The sequence below is a fragment of the Punica granatum genome, chromosome 3 (genome assembly GCF_007655135.1).
Source record: "Punica granatum isolate Tunisia-2019 chromosome 3, ASM765513v2, whole genome shotgun sequence".
Classification (NCBI taxonomy): domain Eukaryota; kingdom Viridiplantae; phylum Streptophyta; class Magnoliopsida; order Myrtales; family Lythraceae; genus Punica; species Punica granatum.
In genome coordinates, this window is record NC_045129.1 from 33,705,253 (window position 1) to 33,712,893 (window position 7,641).

The following is a 7,641-nucleotide window of genomic DNA, read 5'->3' on the forward strand; positions in this document are numbered from 1 at the left end:
GCCGACATACGTTATTTCAGGGTAAGAGTTTAAGGGGTTAAGTTTTCGATTAAGAATGAAAACTAGGGCATGAAACATTTGAATTTTTGGTTTCATTTTCTGTAAGGTATATAAGCAATGCAATCGAAATGAATGAGGGCATAAGCTGGAAGGTGGTGGAAGCTGATGGAGGAGATGAGTGGCGGGCGGATCTTTTCGACTGTTTCGCAGAGCCCTACTTAAGTGAGTATATCGGGTTAAATAGACACTTAAAAACGAATTGCTATCATCAATCTCGACTAACGTATATACACACTGCCCATTTGCCACTGGCTTATGGACTGGAGAGAAAGGGGATTGGAGTCAGCCGAGGCTGGAGGGCCTTGAGAATGATCTTAATTATGAAGGTCCGGTAGCTGAAGCCTCTGGAAAATCTACATCTTTGAAGGAAGAATTGGATGAAAGTTTGGCCAAAGTGGCTTCCTTCGAGACCATTGTTGAGGAGCTTAAACAAAAATTTTCCAACGTAGAGAATAAGGCTTCACAAGCTCTTTCAGACAACAAACTTCTAGTCGAGACAAACCTACAACTCAAACTCCGGGTTGATGAACTTCAGGAGCTGCTAAACTCTGCGACTTCGGACAAGGAAGCCACTGCTCAAATAGAAATTATCACCAAGTTGCAATTGGAAGAAAAGCAATGGCTGTCTACTGAGGTGAAGCTCACTGAGGGCAGATGCTTGCGGCAAATGCGAGAGCTAGTTCATGGCGCAAATGGAGGATTGCTGGCCATGGTGACTATTATCATAGGTGTCGGCACCATGGTCACCGACCGGATGCCCATCATGAATGCTAGCTTATCAAGCTTCGCCGGAGGAGCTCTGGCGTCAGCTATCGGGGAACTCCTTAGGGCCTACTCGATTAGAGTCACAATGAAGTCTCTGCGCAAGATCCACCTGCCTAGAGACGAGGAGGAGATGGTTAATCTCAGTAGAGCTCGACGGCCTCCGGCTTCAGTAGCTGACCGGTTGCCATGCCCTTGGTTGGCAGCAACTTTGCACGGTATATCCTTTGCTATCGGAGCCATTTGCTTGCTGTTATAGACGCATCTGATTAGATCCTACAAAAGTAGGATGTGGACGATGGTAAGTGTGGCTACCGCCATGTTCATCGGGATTGGAGCTGCCAGCAGACGTCTAGACAAGTCCTCTGTCGTCCATTCCTGCACCCGAGTCGTTGGATTTGGCTTGCTCTTGATGGCATTCAGTTTCGTAATTGATTGGTTCTACAACCGGGTTGGGAGTTACTAATATAGATGTTCTTTGACTAGTATTGTAGTAATGTGCAACGAGGAAAAATAATTACAGTGTGTTTGGTTTTAGAGTTAAGTAGAGTTGAATTTTGATTTTAATTGGGTTGTAATGATTGTGTTGTTAAATTATGATAAAAATTGTAAAAAAGTGATGAATAGTTGAGATAATTTAGTATAAAAATTGAATTGAATGGTTAAAAAAATGAAGAAAAAGGAAAAAGTAATAATTATGTTGACTTTAAGTCTACTCACTACATAATAAAAGTCAACATTATGATTATTACTTTTTCCTTTATCTTCAATTTTTTTAACCATTCAATTCAAATTTTAATACTAAATTCTCTCAACTATTCATTACTTTTTCACACTTTTTCGCATAATTCAACAACACAATCATTATAACCTAATTAAAATCAAAACTCAATTTTACTTAACTCTAAAATCAAACACACTGCAATTATTTTTCCTCGTTGCTCATCACTACAATATTGGTTAAAGAACATCTATCTCAGTAACTCCCAACCCGATTGTAGAACCAATCAATTGCGAAGCTGAATGCCATCAAGAGCAAGCCGAATTCAACGACTCGGATGCAGGAATGGACGACAGAGGACTACTCCAAACATCCGCCTGCAGCTCCAATCCCGATGAACATGGCGGTAGCCACACCCACCATCGTCCACATCCTACTTTCGTAGGATCTGATCAAATGCGTCGGTAACAGTAAGTAGATGGCTCCGATAGCAAAGGATATACCCTGCAGAGTTGCTGCCAGCCAAGGCCGTGGCAACCCGTTCACTGCTGGAGCCGAAGGCCGTCGAGCTCCTTTGAGATCGACCATCTCCTCCTCATTTCTAGGCCGATGGATCTCGCGCAGAGCCTTCATTGTGACTCTGTTCGAGTAGGCCTTCAGAATTCCCCGTAGCCGACGCCAGAGCTCCTCAAACGAAGCTTGATAAGCTGGCATTCATGACGGGCATCCGGTCGGCAACCATGGTGCCGACGCCCATGATGATAGCCACCATGGCCAGCAATTCTCCATTTGCGCCATGAACTAGCTCTTGCATTTGCCGCAAGCATCTGCCCTAAGTGAGCTTCACCTCAGTAGGCTGCCATTGCGTTCCTTCCAATTGCAACTTAGTGATAGTTGCTATATGAGCAGTGGCTTCCTTGTCCAAAGCTGCATAGTTTAGCTGCTCCTGAAGTTCATCAACCTGAAGTTTGAGTTGCAGGTTTGTCTCGACTAGAAGTTCGTTGTCTGAAAGAGCTTGTGAAGCTTTATTCTCTGCTTCGGCAAATTTTTATTTAAGCTCCTCAACAATGGTCTCGAAGGAAGCCACTTTGGCCAAAATTTTCATCCAATTTTTCCTTCAAATATGTAGATTTTCCAGAGGCTTCAGCTACCAGACTTTCATAATTAAGATCGTTCTCAAGGCTCTCTAGCCTTGGCTGACTCAAGTCCTCTTTCACTCCAGTCCATAAGCCAGTGGCAAATGGGCAGTGTGTATATACGTTAGTCGCGATTGATGGTTGCAATTCGTTTTTAAGTGTCTATTTAACCCGATATACACACTTAAACAGGGCTTTGCGCAACAGTCGAAAAGATCTGCCCGCCACTCATCTCCTCCGTTAGCTTCCACCACCTTCTAGCTTATGCCCTCATTCATTTCACTCGCATTGCTTATATACCTTACAGAAAAAGAAAGAATCCAAACCTGAAATTCAAATGTTTCATGACCCAATTTTCGATTCTTAATTGGAAACTCAACCCCTTAAACTCTTACCCTGATATAACGTATGCTGACTCATTCACCAAGAGCTTCTTGACCTTCCTACTCGACCAATCATTGGCTGCACTATCAGTGACACCAATCAGGTGCTCGATAAGGCGACGGCGCTCTGCATCATCTGAACTTGAGTGCTCAATCTGTAGCTTAGACCTTTCCGCCTCCAGAGCATCCCTGAGGCTCTGGTCTAGGTAAGCATGGAAGAGCGCATTCTACACAGCAATGGCGTCCTCTCCAGTCCTGTCGGGCTTGAGGATTACCGTCTGCACCATGAACTCTTCGCCATCAAGCGAGTACTCTCGGTTATCTGCCTGGATTGCCTTCAATGCCTCCTTCAATTGCGAAGGATTTGAAATTTTCGAGAATAATAATGTACGTAAAAAAATGCCAAAAATGAAACGAAGCCAATGTGCTTAATCATTTTTCTTTTAATTTTATAAATTATTGACTCTTTAATAATATAGCATATTAGAAGTGCGGTCTAACTTCATATCTCACTAAACATTAAAATAACAATAGAAAGAACTGGAACTTTACCCTTTAGTTAACTTTATAACATAGATTTTAATTGGTCATCACTTTCTGTCTGAATCATGCCAAGTACAAGGAAGATTCAGGTGAAGAGATTGATCAACAGATTATTAATTAAACGGAAGAAGAAACCAACTCGTGTTGTATTATATAACATGACATGATACATTCGAGTATTTTATTTTGGGCCAGACACACTCGTGTTTATACAGCAAAAAATAAAACTTACACTACTTGGATTTCAAAGTTTACTATACCTCCATTCGGAACTCCTCCACCAACGGATTGGCACCAACGGCTTTTACGCGGCTAACAATATCTGCTTGTAGCTACCAGAACTGGGATTCAGCATCCCACTCGATGGCCACCAACAACTACCAAAACTGATATGTAACGTCCCACTTGATGGCCACCATGGAAAGGATGGCCACCATGCAGAGGTACCTCTTCTCACCACAGCTCACTACCAGCTCCGCTGCCCTCCTCAGCGCATCCTCCAACTTACCCATCCTCAGCGCTTCCTTGTTTGGTTTCTGGCCTTTGCTTTATTTGTAGTTTATGGTTTGGTGCTTCCTTTATGGTGGCCCGTGCTTTGCTTTTTTTATTGCTATTTATTGGCTCTTTTTGTTGCTATTTATTGGCTCTCTTGCTTTGCTTTAGTTATGTATGTATGGTTCCTATCAACCTTGCCAATGTATGAATGATAGCCTCTTAAATTATTAAAGCCGGAAAAAAATTTTAACTCGAAATGAAATAATGAGTTACGTGTCACGATAATTGGTCTTATTATTACTGCTACTATTATCATATGGCATGAGATGATAGAAGTTGTACATAATGGTTAGAGCTTATTATGGCACGTGAAGATCATGGAACACTTCAAATATCGAAGTATATATATTTCGTATGGGCCAAGAATTCTGGGATACAACCACTTAAATCAATTGGGTAATCTCTTATCGAGCCGATATTAATTTCATGATAATGATTTACTTGTCTTTATCAATCTTAATTGTATGATTCCAATATGTTGCACGTAAAAGACACTAGGGAAGAAAACCTTCTTTTATTTCCAATGATTACATGCATCCTCTCTCTTTGCACTTAAATGGCTCAAAGCAGTGTTATCAAAATCGGACCGGATGATAAACCGGAAGGGGTATGGTTTCATGGGTTTATGGGTCCAACCGAGAATTCGATGGATCGGACCTCACGTTTAATTAAAATAAAATAAATATTCATATTATTAAAAAATTATGATAATTAAGATGAAAGTATGATGATTTCAAAGAAATATAATAATAGTGTAAGAAAATATCTATATTTAATATTACTTACTCCAAAATAAATATTAGATTTTAATAAATACTAAAAAGTAGAGTTAAAAGAATAAGAAAGTAGTGGTGGCTGGGTTGACAGTATGCTATTATAGGAAGCAAGAGGTCATGAGTTCAAATCCTTACACAACCAAACAATTTTTATACTAAATAAGAAACCCATAAAACCCATAGAACCGGTCCGTTCAATGGGTCCGGCGGTTCAAATCTACAATTTGGGTTTTTAGGCAAACCGGACCGAACATGGGACCGTTCTCGATTTGACCGGTCGAACAAGTCGGTCCGATTCGGTTCTGATAACAATGGCTCAAAGTGTTGGTTGGCCTTGCTAGTGGCAATTGTCTTAGAGCATACTGGAAATTTGATCTTTAGAACAAGAATTATATATTTAAAGGGAGAGTGATGTAATTCCTTAGCAGGCCACAACTGCCACAATGCAAGTTCTAAGGAAGAGAGAGGCTTCTGATTCACGGTTGATTTCGAGCGATAGATCTCACAACAAGTTGGGTCCAGAAGGAGTCACATTGGTAGGAAGGCTTCCTTGTCTGGGTCAAAGGGAAAGCCCCTATGCGGTTTATTCTCACCACATCGATCTCAAAAACTCTCTCTACCCCTAACAGCTCCACCGTGGCTATTGCCAGTGATTGCAAAATTGAGCTAATTAGCCACAATCAACCATTTCTCCGACATGAGAGTCGGTGAGAGGCTAATTAGCTAACTAGTTCAATTACTTTATGGGCCAAATGTTATTTCCATGGTAAGTTCATGGACCACATTGCACTTTGTCGGAAACTCAGAGAAAGAAGGCAAAATCAATAGAGAACAAATTCCCCATCGCCTTTCCCCTTGTGTTTCCCTTTCTCCTAGAAACCTCTGGTCAAAACTCTAGCCCCTGCCATCGGAGACACCGTTCCTTCCCCAAGAAGAGGAAAAGCTCTGTCACCATGGCGTCTCACTCCCCGAAACTCAAGTGCCGCATGTACGAAGCGAAGTACCCGGAGGTGGATATGGCCATCATGATACAGGTCAAGAACATCGCCGACATGGGCGCCTACGTCTCCCTTCTCGAGTACAACAACATCGAGGGCATGATGTTGTTTATTGTGAATCTTAATCAATATAAATTGATTTATGCAATTCGACATTTATTCTCTTTATTTAAAATTTTAAATTCGAGTGTCAATACAAAAAATTCATGATTGAGGAAGTTTTATATTTCAACGAATTGATGCGATTTGAACAAAATTAGTCGAGACTCATTGACTTTATTAGAGTCCAAACTAATATATAATATATGCATATTTAAGATGATTTGATTATGCCTCTGTCTCCATGATTTTTTGACTTTTATTCATTGTTTCTGTCAACGGTTTCTTCTTCTTTCTTGTGCGGTCTGGAAGCAGCTAATACCGCGCTCCATGTGGCAATCCTTCTTCTCTGTGCCTTTGAATAATTGGCTGGTGCAAAATTTGAGTATTAAGGTAAAAAATCAGAAGGGTATCTCATGGGCAGTGGTGTTTGGCGTGGGCTACTGGCTTATGTGGTCGTGGAGAAATAAGTCAATTTTTGACCAAACCTTTTCTAGGCCGCAAGATGCGCATGTGTCCATTCTTCGGGCGGCCGAGTCCTTCTCTGTAGGATGGCAGGATCAGGTTGTAGTTCGCAGAACTGTTAGGGAATGGCAACTCGTGGGTTGGAATCGACCTTCACGTGGGTGGATCAAGTTAAACATGGATGGAGCCTCGAAAGGGAATCCGGGTCCAGCAGGAGCGGGAGGAGTCCTTCGGAAGGAGGATGGTGTCTGGACCGCGGGTTTTGCGAGAAATGTTGGGATTGCAACGGCAGTAGTGGCGGAGTTATGGAGAGTGCTTTCAGGATTGGAGCTGGCATGGGAGCTCGGTTATCGGCTTGTTTTATTGGAAGTTGACTCTTTATTAGTCACTCGTCTCATCGCTGGTAGTGGGCCGAGAGCACCACAATTGAGAACCATAGTTCGGGAGATTCGTGCGTGGCTTGAGCGTGACTGGCAGGTTGAAGTCAGTCATCAGTACCGGGAAGGGAATTCTGTAGCGGATTGGATAGCACGATGGTCACTTAGCCTACCCTTGGGCTTACACATTCAACATATTCCACCGCCGGAAGTTAGAGCTCTACTTGCTGGAGATATTATTGGGGCTGCCTTACCCCGTCTTTGTTCGATTTAGTTATTTGTATATTTGCTTTCTGTTTTGTCCTCGGGCTTCGGCCCCCTATCAACCGAAAAAAAAAATACGAAAGGACATGTGGTGGCAAGTGGATTTTTTTTCCTACCCACAAACAACCTCCTTTGAAAAAAAATCTTAAAAACCAAATTTAATATTTTTCTAATATTATTTAAAGATATTATTTACGATCAATGTTCTCATATTGCAAGTGGGATGGATTTTTCCACTTATTGGGATTCACTCTGTTTGTTTTTATTCAAATTCTTTTAAAAAAATTTAGGTATAAAAAAACTTATTTTAATTGGTTAACAATTTATATTGCCCTTTTATTTGTGATGTTATAAATGTCCATAAAACATAACATCATGCGATCTATTGACTAATACTAATATTTAATGACTTGATCATGACCAGAAAATACCTTTAATGAATTTTGAACTCTTGCACTGCAACTGCAAGTAAAATTCGACCACTCAAAGCCAGCGATGCATT